Source organism: Molothrus ater, chromosome 1 (assembly GCF_012460135.2).
Source record: "Molothrus ater isolate BHLD 08-10-18 breed brown headed cowbird chromosome 1, BPBGC_Mater_1.1, whole genome shotgun sequence".
Taxonomy (NCBI): Eukaryota; Metazoa; Chordata; class Aves; order Passeriformes; family Icteridae; genus Molothrus; species Molothrus ater.
Genome location: NC_050478.2, coordinates 37,994,685 through 38,011,300, shown reverse-complemented (window position 1 = coordinate 38,011,300; position 16,616 = coordinate 37,994,685). Strand labels below are relative to the sequence as shown.

The following is a 16,616-nucleotide window of genomic DNA, read 5'->3' as shown; positions in this document are numbered from 1 at the left end:
AATGTAAATTAAAAATAGAATTGTTATGTGGTACTCTATTAGTAGAAATTTAAAATTCTTATATGCTAGCTCAGAATTTTTGAAAAAGCATTTTTGTTGGCTTTTAATTAGTTATCTTGTTTGGGTAATATCAGTATTCAATTTATCTGAAGGTTGTATAGCAAATTTCATAGCAATTAACTAATTAAAATCCAAAGGCATAATTCCTTTATTTAATGAATTCTTCTTATATTGTGGTCATTACTGAATAATTTTTTTTTCCTTGTAATAAAGGTGGTTTCCAGATGTCACAAGAAAGATGAAATTTCAGCTTGAGGAAGCGCCTTATGTTTTGCTAGTAATTAAATATGACTTTTAATTAGCTATCAGAATGACCAGATATAGTTTAATTGTACCATTCTTTTTTTCATCTATGGTCACTTTTTTATTTTAGATATCTTCTTTAAATAATCATTGTCACAAGTTAATCCTATCACGTGTCAAAAAAAAACCCAACATATAAGACAACTATAAAGCTGATACTTCAAGGATTACGGGATGAAGTGTAAATGAAGAAGAAAGAATGTGACAGGGTGGGGTGATAAAGATTTGATTAGCAATCATGTTTTTACATAAAAAGCTTAATTAGCAATAGCTCATTTTCCTATTCCTGATGGTCATTTTCAGGACAGTGATATATTGCTTTTTTGCTGTGAGCCATGCCACCCAATAGAAGGTGTTATGTTTTCATTAGCTGCAGACACTTCAGCATTATTATCTCTCACCTCAGTCTACACACCAATACAAAACATGTCTAAATCTTGTAATTCAATAAGCCAATTGTATATGCAGTAGCTTTAAAACTATGGGATATTTACTCAGATGTTTTTGGGTTTTTGTAAATTGATGATAAAAGCACTAAATTGCAAATCAAGTAATCACTGAGCCTCGGTCCTTATATTCTGTCTGCTTGAATACCTTGTTTGCCAAATATGGAATTTCATCACTTGCATAGAAGTTGTTCTTCCAACATGACAATCTGTTTATTTTTATATTTTAGTAATTAATCTGAGCATATGGCATAATTTTGATTTTACAGATACATCCATCTACGTTACCTTTTCAAAGACTCTTATCATTTGTTATAATGACAGGACAGAAAATTATTTTTTTGTTATTGAATAGAAATTTTTAATGGGTTTTCAGTAATACAATTCTAGCCAAATAGCCCATCACAAGTCACCTGTCATTCTTCAATTTATTCTCTAGCATGTTTTTCATACCAGAGCCATATGTAAGGATAAATGGTTGTAATAAAATAGATTTCTAATGTAAACACATTGCGAAAAGCAGCAATAAATGAGTAAGAATGTCTGAAGATGTCAGAAAACATTTCCAAGTATATGGAAATAATAACATTTAGAACACTGGGAGAATGAAGATTTTTTTTTTATGCATTTTACAGTAATTTCTTTTGTGTAATTCTCAAGGGCAAGGATTTTTTTATTCCAAAATGATTTAACATGCCTAATCTGTATCTCTTCAGTGTGTGACAAGGCTGTAAGAATGAAACCTCCTTCACAGGAGAGCTAAGAAAATGCACATCATGTATATGTAAATATGGTCCAGAAGTATTTTGGCTGTTCTTCTAGAGTCTGAGCTCCATGTCCTGATTGGTGACAGGCCTTACAAGCATGGTAAACCAGCGAGGCATAAGACATAGGGAGAAGCCTGGGATATTTGTAGGCTTATTAGTTTCTCCTGTGCTAAATTAGTGCTGTTGGGAGTGGTGCTGCCACCAAAAAAAAAAAAAAAAAAAAAAAAAAAAAGGCACACATTCAGAAGAAGAAAGCAGCAGATGCAGTGGCATTCAGCAGTAGGGATCATGTCCTCATGAAAAGGGACTGCAGTGAGAAAACAAAGGTCCTGGTCCAGACACTGAGGTGTGTTGTTCTAAGGTATGCAAGAGTGAGAAGGAGCTATATAGAAGAAACAAATGAACAGTATTGAGTAATGGGTGCAATGATGCAGAGTAGGAGGTCAATATGTGGAAAAAAAAAGGAGACTCTGAGTTTGTCATAGTTAATGGTTTATATTTGGGATATAGTGACAGAAATGGGTGATTTGAGAAATTGAAAGTTTCAGGTGACAAAGTAAACAATAGGAGAACAATTAGAGCCATCCAGGAGCTATTAATGCCAAATGATCATAAAGCTATTGGTTGAAACCCAAGAAAAAGTTATCCCAAAGAAAGTATGTCCAAGTCCAGAGAGCAGAAAGTCTTGAAGACAGAATCTTGAAATACATGACCCTGTCCAGTGCAAGTCTTTTTCTTTTTTTTTGAACTGGGAGGAGGTTTTTCATCCCGACATTCATCAGCTGGGGTTACTTAGGATTCAGATATTCTCCAAAGTCACCCTTAATTAATATTTTTGTTTTTTACTCGCTCACAAAAACTATACAAAAGTTAAAGTGGTTGAATTCTATCAGCCTTTTTCTGGTAGTTGCAGTAAGAAACAAGAGAAGCAGTTCTAGGACAGCTTAAATGGGCAACTGATTTAAATCTGGATTTTCAAAATTAGCAACGATTGTACATCATCTTTCTCAGAAGGTCTACTTGTATCCAAAAGATGTCAATTTCTGTATTCCCTGAATAGGAAAGTGAAGGCCAAAAAATATTTGCCTTCCTTCCCCCCACCCCTACTGACGTCCTCATGCTGGCAATTTGTTATGGCTGCTCCTGACATGAATTGTAAGAGATTGAGTCTCAGTGAGGAGGTATAAAAACTTAGAGTAGTTGGACTACGAATTTTAATTCAAGTATTGAAACTGATTGTTGCAGTCATAATAATCTGTGTGTTTTGCAGGCATGATTCCTTTCTTCTGTAAAAAAGGTCCCACCAATTCTAAATATGCATTTTTAATTGAGTATGTATAGTCACAGCAAACTGAGGGGGTTTTGAACTCGGCCATGAAGCAGGATTTTCCTTGGCTGAGTGGGTAACAGCAGCTCATTTCATTTCAGTATGTTGTTAATAGAAGATGAATTACATTCAGGACAAGGCAGGGGCTCCTGGTGTTTCAATGCAAGCTGTTTTGGTGTGTGCAAAGATGCATTTTCAACCTGATAAGTGATGATAACTTGTAACTGGTGAGTGATGGGTTGGCCCTTGAGGACCTTTGGCTGGTGAGAAGCATAATTCTCTTTTATCAGCACCAAAGGATAAATAAACAGGATGATGATTTTATCATTAGCATCAAGTCATTTTCTGAAATTCTTGCACTGTAAATAACCACATATTCAGACATATTATCATAGAATCCTAGAATCATTAAGGCTGGAAAACACCTCAAAGACCATCAAGTCCAACTAAACAATGTCCCCAAATGCCACATCTGCACATTTTCTGCAAAAATAATGTTTAAATTCTGTTGCTGCCTCTGTGGTAATATGCAGGACCAATTATGTCTGTCTAATCAGACAAAGGAGGTAGAGGGTCTCTCCTGTAAAATATAGGGAGGGTTATCCCCATATTTCTGAACTTGTAGAAGTCATAGACCTGTTTGACTTACTGAAAGATGTTTGCACATGACTGATTAAACACTTTGGCTATAGAGTTAATCCATAAAAAGCGGGTAACTGCTTGTCCTCCTACCATATTTGGGCTAGTCAACACTTTGGCTTAGCCTGAAAGATCCCAATTTTATTCCTGGCCAGTTTTCTGCCTAAAGCAACCTGCTAGATTTATCTTCTGTAAGCCTGAAGGTGCTAATGCATCTTAAACCACTCAGCTGGAAGTAATATCTAGTTTGTATTTGAAATGCAAAACACAAAAAGGAAGCCTACAGAGTGTAAAAAAGGACAAGTAGCCTGCTAGGAATACAGAAAGATTGGGATACTGGTGGATGAGGAGCTCAGCATGACCCATTGATGTGCACTTGTAGCCTAGGTGGACAACTGAATCCTGGGCTGCATCAAAAGCAGGGTGGAGGTTCTGCCCCTCTGTCCCCTCTGTCCCTCCTGGAGTGCTGTGTCCTGCTCTGGAAGCCCCAGCAGGACAAGGACATGGACTTGCTGAAGTGAATGAGTCCAAAGGAGGGCCATGAAAGTGATCAGAGGGCTGCAGCACCTCTCCTATGAAGACAGGCTGGGAGAGTTAAGGCTGTTCAGTCTGGAGAAGAGAAGGTTCTGGAAGGACCTTACTGCAGTCTTCCAGTGCCTAAAGAGGGCCTACAAGAGAGTTGGAAAGGGATTATTTACAAGGGCATGTAGTGACAGGACTAGGAAGGATGACTTTAAACTGAGACAGCTCTAGATCAGATATTAGAAATAAATTCTTTACTGTGAGGGTGATGAGGCACTTGAACAGAGAAGGTGTGGATGGCCCATCCCTGGAAGTGCTCCAGGGCAGGCTGGATGGCATTTTGCATAAACTGGTGTAGTGAAAGTTGTCTCTGGCCGTGTCAGAGCTGATGGAAATAGAAGATCTTTCAGATCCCTTACGAAAGGGATCCAAGCCATTTCAATTCTGTGATGTGGCTGGTGGAGTAGGTGACACACAGAGGCACCTCATCCAGAGCTGGGAGTGGAGGCCTCTCAAGGCTCTGAGGAGACTGACATGCACGGGCACAGGGATGACATGGTTCCTGCCATTAATTCTGAAAGCCAGGAAGATGCCCTGGGAATGTTGACTTGTCTCAGGCCAGTTAATTTGCCTCAGGCAGATAACTTACTGGCAAGTATTTGTCATAATTTGGTAGATCATAGGAACCTACATCTGCAAGTCCTTTCTTTTACAGTCACAATGTTTGCTGTCTGCTATTACCCTTCCAAATCCATGGTCTGAGCTCACACCCTTAAGGTCTTTTCAAGGTAGGGTCCTTGTTTTCTTGGTCTATCTAAGGTTCATTCATGTCGAAATACCAGTCATTCTTGAAATTATTTATACTATAAAGCACAGTCTTTGGGACATAAATTGAGTTATTTATTTAGTCTATTTATTTTTATTACATTTTGTTTGTGTTTTGTATTATGAGATAGACTCAGATGTAATCTAGCTCTCGGATCAAAAGTGAGAAAGTATTTAAAATGAAAAAATAGTCTCAAAAGTTCAGTTGAGACTGAGAGTTCTAATGATTATCTGCCTTCTTCTGATGTCATACTCCCTGGATATCATTATGTAGTGCTTCTGATATGCATTGTGTCTTTATATCTGTCCATAAAGTGCTGCACAAATTATTTGCAACCCACTAGGAAAAGGGCAATGGATTATGTCGCTCTGACAAAACTGTGAGTCTCTTATAGCTGGCTATTTGCTGGGGATATATATCTATGACTCAGGTGTACTCCACACTGGAAAGCTTTCCATCTAATATTATATTTCTGGTGAGATGGCAGTTTTCCCATGCTGTGTGTGTAATTATAACATAAATACTTATATATATATATACACACACATACAATTGCCTTTCTCAAACAGATTTGCTAAAATATAAAAGAAATTGGAAAATATTCCCATGGTTGTCTCTAGCAGTGTTAAGTAAAACCTAGTAAAAAAGAGCAGAAAAATCAAGTCATTTCTATTTGAGCTATTTCTTTTTTTTTTTTTTGTTCTGATGTTCTTAATTTTTATTTTTCACTATTTTGTAGCATATATTTATGTACAAGATACCAGTAGCATCTGAATATTAGTATAAAGTGCCAACCAAGATGATGCAGTTACTAAAACAAATGCTATAGTGAGGCTAAGCATTTAGCATATTCCAAGTTGATTATGACACATTTTTGTGGTGAAAACAGAACTTTTTTCTCAGCTGATGTGTTTCTGTGATGTACATTTGGTTTTGTTGGCTTAGTCAAAGGCTGTTGGTCCATCTTTAAATTCTTCACAGTTTCCAGATGGAGTATTGCACTTGCTTTCAATTGCCAGTCCAGGGTGAAATAAATGTCATCAATTCTGTTGACTTAAGTGGTGCCAGGATTTCACCCACACAATCTAAACTCAACATGTTTCCTTTCTGTTTTGGTTTTATTTTTCTCTCTTTCATAGGAAGGAGGTCCTTGCCATTTCCAAAGGGCAAGGAAAATATCATGGTTCATTGTTTCTAGATTTTGGTGTATAATGATTTCATAAGTGTGAATGTTGAAACAGTTGCAAAACTTGTGCCCAAATATTGTTTTGTTACAGGAAAAGTAATGAAGCATATTAGCTCTGGTCAAAAAATAACTTTTGGATCAATATGATGGGCAACATGTCTGTTAGTAAGGTAACAGAACACAGCTGGGATTGGAATAAATTAACTAGAGCCCTTCTTTTGCAACAGGGCTTCTACGGTAATTTTCTAACTTCCTATCATTGGTGATTTCAACACAGATTTCAAAGGAGGTTGGAATATTGAAGCAAATAGCTCATTCTTCAAGATCTTTTGTTGTTTTTAACACATTGAATTAGCTCATTACAGCTGAATGTGTAGTGGAAAATAGCATCTGTTTACACTGCAGAATTATAAAAATTACTTACCAGTAACAGAATAAGGAGCAATTTGCAAAAGCTAATCATATTTGTGCACTTATTTGCAAAAAGTAAGTAATGAATAAATACCCAAGAGAAAAAGAACTTACTGCTTTATGCAATTTAGTAGTAATGTTAAGCATAACATATTAAAGAAATTTTTTAAGGATCAGTTTTAAAAATTATAAAGCTATGGACATAAGAACCTGGCTGCCCCATATTGCTGCTTCACCTGTACTCAGTGGTGGTTGAACTCCAGAAATCATCCTGAAGCTCATTGAGCCCAAATCAGTTCAAACTGTCCATACACACCAAATGTACACCACCAGCTTGGAAACCCATGAGGAGATTTCCTTGTTGAGAGTTCTCGGTTTTTTTATATAGAAGTTTTCAGTACAACATGCTCCATTGTATAAATTTGGGGAGCTACAAAGCACAGTGAGGCATGCTAATTATCCCAGCAGTGAGATGTCATGGATGCAAACTAAGAGCTGTTCACAGTTTCAGTTCATCATTGGAGGTGAAGTTAAAGATTCCTATTTCCATTTTATTCAAAGAAAATTCAGAAATCTCTACAGGTTTTTACTAAAGAAATCAGTTTTCTGAAAGTAATTTTTTAGGGACTGGGAAGACATACTGTCTTTTCCTTAGCTCTGCCATAACAAAAGGAAGAGCAACATTAAAACAAGAGAGAACAAATAAATAAGTATAAATTTGTTAATCAGTTTTGTGAACAGATATGAAGAGATTTGCCTGCTCCAAAAACTTTGGAGTCTCAGCATTAAATTTTGGAAATTTCATTCTTTAAGTAATCTCTGCCCAAACAAATATCTTAGGCTTTAAAACCAGAAAGGGCTTTTATACCTGTCTAGTCTAACCTTTTTTTACTTTATACACCTTATGATTTCATATAACTGTTCCAGTTTTGAACCTGATAACCTGTGCTTGACTAGAGGAGATGAGAAACATTAATGCCAATGTAGAAGTATAGAGCATCTCTGAGACACTTCTCCTATTGCACTTGAACATTAAAATGTCCAGTTGATTTCAGAGGCACTGTTCATATCCAGCAAAGTTTATAGGATTGCAGCCAGTTTCTTTTATCTTCAATTTGGTTTTGTTCAATGGGGAAAAAAAAACCCCAACAGATTTTCAGATTTCAGTGTAACATCAAATAAGTAGAAAGTTTTGTAGGAAGGAGACAAAATGTAACCACAGTGTAAACAGTAAGTGATGTCAGAACATCTCTTTAAGTTTTATTATATTTATACTATTATATTATACTATTTAATATCCCTAACTGTGGCTTCCTACATGGAACCTAACAGCTTAAAGGAGTAAAAGATTCTGACCTGTCAGCTTTATACTGGAAGGTATCATGGCCTTTTCTGTATTGATGGTAGTACAACAGCCTACACGTCTCATTAAATAAATCCCAGTTTTCAGCCTTCATTACTTTTGGAGCAACTTGATCTATCCACATATATGTATTACTTTAAGAACCAAGCATATTAATTGATTTAATGACTAACTCTAATGGCAGATTTAATGACTTACTCACAAGCAGGTCTGTGTACTCTAGGTATGTGTTAAGGTAATGATACAAAGTGCTAAGGCTCTGTGCTACTTGGTAGAAGAGCAGTGGCAAATCTTACAGGTACATACAGTATTTTGTGAACTTCACTGAGACCCTTAATATGTTCACAGAATCACCCAAGGATAACTGAAAGCAAGGCAAAACAAATTAAAAAATATATAAAGGAATAAATAGAACTGCATTGCAGACTGACCGATCTTCAAGTTCCTATGCCTTGTAAACCTTTGTTCCCTTTGGATTATTTTCTCAAAATATTTTCTCCTTTGCTAATTGTTTAGAAAAAATAGTTTTAATACAGATTTACTTTCTTGGTATGGCACTAGTTTTTATCACCACTAAGCTATTTATGTTCTATTTATATTGATTCATTACATAAAACATTTTACTTTTGTTTCTAGTAGGTAGCATTTATTCGTTTTACTTATTTTCCTTTTTTTTATGTAATGTGTATTTCTCCTAGAGAGAGAAGTCTTATGGACAAACCTGTAATGGCACTTTTTAAGCAAATTACTGGCATAGAACTCTTTTAGGCATACAAAATGTGTCTAAATAAGCAAACTAGTGAGCTAAGAGTTCTTTTATTCCAAGAAAACGCACTGCCTCTCTATGGATGTTTCTGTACATGGAAGGTATGGGTGCCTTTCAAGCTATTAAGAGAACGAAAGAATCTATAAACTCTTCCCTCCTTAAATTATCAGTCTTTGTGCATCTGTGCAAACTTTTCACGGTGGAAAAGTTCAAATGATATTTTATGTATATTTATAGTCTTCTAGAAGAAGGCTGGAGATTTAACCTGGGAACCTACAGTCAAGCTCACATAAAATAGAGTTGTAATCAGGAAATTTGAGCGTTTATATTTCTTTATGTGGGTTTTGAATTTCTGCTTATGGGTAGGAGCTGATTTAAAGGACATTGAAAATATTTACATTAAATATTTACATTAAAATAATTATTGAAATATATATTGAGAATCCAAAATGAAAAATCTGTGAAACTGTATGTTTTTATGAAATAATTGGGAAGTTGAATCAACATTTTTCTGAACACAAAACTGAAACTTGAAAAGCTTTTAGTAATTACAGTATTAAAAACAGTGATTGCAATAAAAGTATTAAGACTGTGTTTAGGAGCAGTTACAATAACTCTGTGGACTCTCTTTTATGATTTTGTATATAGAAATCATATTAACTTGTAATTTAAAATATAAGGTTCAAATCATAAGGAAGCACTTTTTGAGCTTTTACTGTTTTGCATGAAATTTCTTGTAGTATCTTTGTGTCTGACCATTACTCTTCCATGATGCTTTGCTTCAGTCAAAAAAAAATCAGAAACTCAGAATTCAATGAGATTTTCATTGTGAAGGTAAACAAAGAGAAATAGTTTCCTTGGCAACAGAAAGCAGGTGAAAACACTCAGACAAGGTACTCCAAACCCACCTACTCAACTTTCTCTAGTTATGAGTTCACAAGATGCATGCTGAGGGAATCAAGTGGGTTTTGTTCAAACAGTGAAAAGTTTCTAAATTAAATGAGTGTCTGGGCAGGTAAGTGCATGTGTAGATCCTTGACTCCAATTAGGTGTTGTGAATAAACTCTTATTCAAACAGGTGCTGGCTCCATATCCAACACTGTTATTCTTTTGATGACACCAGAAAAAACTGAATTTTCAACACTATTCAGAAAATTGATGTTAAGTTCAACAGGGTCGCTTGTTTTTTTAAATAATCATAATTTGTGTATAACCTTGAATATTGAACTGAAATTACGTTATTAATACAACGTTTAAAAAATGTGTGGTGGTGCACACTGCTAGTGCAAGGAATCTGGGGTACATTTCTACAAAAAGCAGTAGCATATATCATTCAAGTTCTCCATTTAGAATATATCAGTTCCAGATTCAAAACTGGAAGCTGAATTAATATATGCTTTATTTTATTATATGCATAGCTCATAGCAGTGTGTATAGATTAACTTTTTTTCTATATCATTCTAATATTAATCTGAGATTAATAACTTGGTTAATCTAAATGAAAAAAAAATACCAAATGAGTTTAATATTCTCTTGAAATTCTAGCGACATTAAGATTTGCTATGGTGAAAATAAATGATGGTGCTAATGAATACAGTAAAGATGAGATTAAATGTTAAAGTTAATTTTATTGATGACAGCAGTTTTCAAAAGACCATGTTTCCTCTCCCCTTCTAAAGAGCATCCCCCTAAACAACCATATTGCTTTGCAAGACAGAATATATAAAATTCCAGATTGTAGAACTTGATAACCTTGTCAAAATAAGCTTAAAACTGCTTTTTCTTAACATTAAAAAGGGTAAAATAGATGACAAAATGAATGGCCTGTTTATTGTATTTCAACATGTAACAAAATTTTGTTGTTCTGCACGAAGTACTAGTGTCCTTAAAGGAAAAATGCCAGGTATGAGAACTGATTGATTACTTGAGTTATATTCCCTTCAGGATATATATTTTGGCACAGTGTATGTTGCCTCAGAATGCAGTGTGTTGTATTCAGGCAGATTTTTGTATCTTGTCTAAATTATTTCAGGTAATGTCAAACTCAATGGCAGTTTATAGTACAAGCATGGACCAAAAAATACTGTCCTATGGAACAAGTGAAGTTAGGTAGGAAATTTTTACCTTCTTCATCTGACCAAGATAAAACAAGGTTTTGCTTTCCGTAATGAAAATATTCTATTCCTTTCATAATGAAAATGAAATTGATTTTACTAAACTATTGATGGTTTTACTATAAGAATGGTGTCGATGCCAATCTCTCCCAATGTGATGCAGGCTCTTGCCAGGTGCAATCTCTCACCATTACAGAAATTACTCTGGAAGAAGCTCAAGAACAGGGAGTGGGGTAGAGCAGATTAATTATGCAAGGGTGCTGGTGAGCTCAGGAAGAACTCATTCACTCTGATCAGTGAGTCTCAGGGTACATTCATGAGTATACTGAATAAATGCTTTAGGAAGGAGAAGAGGGAGCAGAAAGAGGGAGCTTTCTTTCCATAGAAAGATAAATATCTGGGGAACAATATATTGGGGCATTTTATTCTGCCATAATGATGGAGAATTGTTTTGGGTTGTTTTCTTCAGAAAAGACCTTTGTTGTTCTTGACCTGTTATTGTATCTTTGGTTCTAGAGAAAGTGTGAATTGATCAATCACAGTTTTGGGGACAAAAACCTTCTCTCAGAACAAATCTGAAAGAAGCCATGTTCCACATATCCTTGGTGTTTGGTACCACAATTACACCTGAGTGAATAGGGTAATTGGATTACAGAGTTGTGTTGTGATAGACTGCTCAAAAAATTTAAGTGGCACAACTCAGAAGATAAAAGTAAGCTTAGCAGAAGGTAGAAATAATGATAGGCAATGTTTATCTTCACCATAATTGACTGCAGATTGAATTTGTATGTATCAGGCAGAAATTAGGATACTTGTTCAATATGAACCATGTCATCATGTTGACATCATCTTTAAAAATTGCATTATATGTTTTTGCTTAATCTCCTATTCTGCTAAGGCTTGCACAGGTAATTAGTTGTTTCATGTACAGTGTCTGTGAAACTGCTAAAGTCTGTGGAATTTTTCCGTTTTCTAGTGGGTAAGGTGTGGGTACAGGACTTGGGGGTAATTCTGGATTTCCCATGTGCACTCACTGACCAAACAAATAGAGGGCCTTGTAAGAAAGTATTTTTTTTAAATTTAATATAGCCTCATGTAAAAACTTACCTACTAAATAGAGTAATTACATTTCTATGAAAAAGACTGCACAATCCTCTACAAAATTTTTTAGCTCTTTCTCACTGTTAGAGCCCTACTTTAGGCTGAACCAAGTGTTGGGCATCTCAGGCCTGTTAGACTTTCTCCTCGTAAACTTCTCCAGTTTACTTACAGGAGAAGTTCCATGGAGAACAGCTCTGGTTATGTAACTGGTAGGATACAGATGTCTCAGCTGCATCCTTCCCTGCAACCTTCCCTGGGCAATGCTGTCATCACTGGCTGGCCAGGCTTTGGAGTCGCTAGAAAAAATGACACACTTGTTCCAAAAATAAGAAGGTCATTTGAATTTTATCACTTTCTTGTAGGCTTAGAACACAAGTAAAATTATTTTTCAAATACTTATTGACAGCCCAACTATAGGAAAATATTTGTACTTGGAAGTTATGGTAGTATGTGATAGACCTCTCATCAGAAATTTCCCTGACTTCATCAAGAACAGAAGCCTTCTTGGCTTATGCAGTTATGTATTATCACTGTGCATGTGTGCCCAGCTCACTGACAGTATTAGTTTGAACTGGGAATCTAATTTTTTGTTGTTGTTTTAGAGCTTTTTGGTCTGGAGAATCCTGACATCTGTTGCTGAATTAGCCAAAATTACTACTATTTTTGTGAATAACAGAGGTAAGGGTAGCATCCATTAGATGGTAGGAAAAAAAAAAAAAAAAAAAAAAAAGATGGCGTGAACTTCTGAAGTCGCAGGCAGACAGAAAAGACTTTCCAGCACTCTCAGCCCTCTCAATTTTGTGCTTTCTTAGGGTGCAGGCATGCTGTAGCCTTGCTACTAGTTAGCCAGGTAAAAGCATGGAGCCTTACCAACAACAGACATCTTTCAAAATGCATTGTGAAAAGAGAAAGACATAATGCAAGATAGTTGGATTTAATTTTGTGAGAAAGAATCAGTGGAACACATCCACTACACCTTTTGCAAAAGGTTTCTTTTATTTGAACTGGCCTTGATTATGAAGGTGTTGCCTAGAGGGAGTGATTAAGGCAGGAAAACAATCTGTAAGAAGAATGGTAACATGTGCTGGATCAGGAGGGATATGAAAAAGAAGATGCAGTGCTGCAGAGTTAAAAATTCTCTGAGAATAGGACAAGACCTGTTTTTTTCCTCAATGCAAAAACTAAGCATAATGTTTTTGTTGCACTGCTGCCTAAAGAGCATAAGTGAGAAGGCATATAATCCAGTGAAGTACATTAGTCAGGCAGACAAACTCATATTGAAGACTGCCATGTAGATATGTTGACTGTAATTGCAAAAGAATACTGTTTAAAACAGACAATCTAGATCAAATTTCGTCTTTCTCAGTGTATTTTACACATTTCAATTTGCTTGATAAGATGGTGTTGTGATGGTGATTGTGGTACAATGCTGCACTTAAGCAAGGAAAATACAACTGAGTTTAACACTATGGATCTGTTTTCTAACTGTTCACATCTTCATACAGTATTTTTATTGTTTTGTAGTATGTTTATCTGTGTGGTTATAACATAAATATACAGACAGATTTTATAGACAAATCCTTTTTTATATTTGAGCAATTTGTCAGGGTTATAAAATATATGGCTTAGAAAGGTCCCTAATTATTCAACACTGGTACATGGAACCAGGTGAAAATATTAGGAGATGCTTAAATTGACTGCTCAAATAGGTAGGAAGTTGTTACAAATAACATTGAAAAGTGATTTGCTAGCAGACATTTTGCCACTTCATTGAAGTAGTTCCCACAGACCAAAGTTGGTCTACATGTAATTTTTAGGATCAGGGTCCTCAAAATTTATTTAAGGATCCTTGAGTTTTCAACTTAGGTACAAAGTAGTAATAAAAATTTTTATAATTAAATTATTTATTTATATAATTATATTAGTTATATAATATATTTCATATTATTTATGTCTTGCATAGTTATATATCATTATAATAAATGATAAAAAATATTTTTTTACCTTCATGTTGGACATATTTTTCAAGAATGTATTTTGTTTCCTAAAGTTCTCTACAACATTACACCAGCAATATTTCGTGTATTTCTCATGCTTCATCACTGGCATTAGCTGACAGTGACTTGTCTTTGCAGTGCTAGGATTAATTCTGTGCATCAAACATGGAAACTGTGGTGAAGGAAGAAAGTAAACTCATTCCTAAAGTATTCCTCTAATGTATTCTTTTGTAAAAGTGTTCCAGAAGGAAATTCTTCTCACTTTTCTGAAATGATACAGTCTCTCCATTCAGTTAAGCATCATGGTTAGCAGCAAAAACTAGTACTTAACTTGTTTTTCACTCTTCTGCTGTCTGCTATTATTGCTTAATTCAGCATGAAAGTTGGGAATAATTATATTTTATGATCTATCTCATTTATGTATTCATCCTATAAGTAAATACTCTTTCAGCAATGAATTTTATATGCTACAAGTAAAAGCCATTTAAGCAGTAAGGATGATTTGGTCCTCTTATGGCTGCAAGAAATGATTCAGTAAGGTACCATATTTTATGTTGCTTTCCTGAAAAATATGTTTATTGATATTTTTGCATCTCCTTCATCTTACTCCTGCAAGGAAAGATAATGACAGAACTCTTTTTCTCTTTTTTTTTTCCTTTGGTCTTTTTAATTAGGGTTCCAGTTTGGTTGTAAAAGTTCAGCATAATCTAATTTGGAGCTGGTTAAAGGCTTAGGAGCAATCTGTTTGCTCTCACATAGAACTCCCATTAACATGCCAGCTACAGTTATATTGAAACAAGCTTAGATGTCTTCATGTCCCCGCAGAGGAAAAAGATTTAAACTTTGACATAAAAAGACTTGAAGACCTTATTTAAATAGAGGCTGGGTAAACTGGCAGCACTCTGTGGGAAGTAAGTTATGGAAAACTCTGAGTAGCAGCTATCATACCTGTAAATTTGAGCAATGTGTTTCCACTTTAGAGCAATTTCATTCATATATTTCAAAGCAGTGAAAAGGTCACCAATTTCTACATAGGCCTTCATTATATATTCCTTCAGCATCCAACATACAACTTGAGATGAGTTTTGTGGAACTAAAGCTGAGAGAATTTGGAGAGAGCTGTGGACAAAGAATAATTAAGCTTAATAATAATAAATAATAAACAATAAACAGAATAATAAAAGTCTGCCAACAATTCTGTGAAGAAAGCTGGGGTTTGTATCAAACTAATATCAGCATTCATAGTTAATCATTAAGGACCACGTTGTGAATATGTTTCAGATGTTTGATTAGTGACACTGTTAGTTAAGGGAAAAAAGTGCAGTCAGAATCTCAAGCTGACTGATGATTACATTTGGCTAGAAACTCTAAAAATAGTTGACATGATAGCAGCACAGGGGTGTACAGTATTATGTCATTTTTAATGCATCATTGTAACTTAACACTGGTCTTTTGGTTTGATTATAATTAACATCCTCTGACTGTTTGTATTTGGCTTACAGTATGTCTTAATGTTATGTGTTGAGAATTGTAAAAGGTGCATGATTGTGCTGTTTCTGTTCAAGTTGTTTCTAATCAAAAACTTCACTGTCCAGTGTTCTTTCAATAAGGGTACCTAATACAAGATTTACATTATTTTAGGTATAGAGAAACTGGCTTTCAACCAAACTGAATGATGCATCTCAATATCCAAGAGAGAGTGTGTGTGTGTATATCTACACATGTATGCACTTACACATATATTGTGAATTGGTTTTAGACAAGGGCTCCTACTTATTTCCTACTCATCTTATGCTTTTGAAATCTCAGGCATCTGGAAGGAATCGAGACTTTTCGTATAAGCTGAAAGTCGTAATTCCCTCTATGTATCCTTAGAGTCATAGTTAATCACTAGAACTCCTCTCCCCAAAATTCAGTACAACAAATAGCATTTAATAACGGTCTACTGACTAATAAATGCCAGATAATACAGGATTCTTCTACCTGCATGAGCAGCTTAGTGATTGGAATGACTGTGTCTTTTTATCCCATTTGATACTTTAGGTTTATAGTCACTAAATTCCATATATATATTTTTTGATTATTTTGATTCCATAATAGAAAGCATTTACCTTTCTTTTATGTTCTAAGTATCTTCTATTGTGTCACGTTTTCTAAAACAAAAATACTGACCTTATGGGTCCCTGAGCTGACCCAGAATTGTTGCTTTTCATTTTTTTCAGTTCTGTAATAGCTAAATTTTGACTACATTTCTGAAGTCTTAACTTCTCTTTCAAGTAATAATGGAGTTACTTTCCGTAGAGTTTGAAGTTCAAAAGGAAAGATATAAGCAATTTTTCATATTATCAAGTTATCAATTGAAATACTGTCTTTCTTATAAAACATTAAATAATTAGTGAAGAAAAAAATTCTGAATATTCATCCAAATTTTCTAGTGGTTTTTGTATACAGTTTAATAGTTCAAATACTAATCTTAAAATATTCTTGCACATATATTAAATGAATAAATTTGGTAGTGTTAACTCTAAAAATAATAAAGTTATTTGTAAGATAATGCATGAATTTTAATAGCAGTGCATATACAAATCTATTTTAGCTTAGCAATATGAAGTAGCCAAAATGTATTTGGAACTGTGACAAGATTTGTAGGAGCTTTCTCCTTTGAAAGGATGCTCCTGGCTTTGAATTTCAAACACTAGCTTTTGTAGCAGGTGAACAAAAGTAATTCTCTATTTTTTAATTTTTTTAAAATTTATTTTTAAGGAGCCAGATAATTCCATGTCTGCCT

General features: G+C 34.8%; 1 protein-coding gene across 4 annotated transcripts in view; it reads left to right on the top strand.

Moving 5' to 3' along the window:
• The window catches only part of ZNF385D (zinc finger protein 385D), a 416,485-nt gene that overhangs the window by 331,109 nt on the left and 68,760 nt on the right, over positions 1–16,616 (top strand). The gene's annotated exons all lie outside the window — the stretch shown is intronic.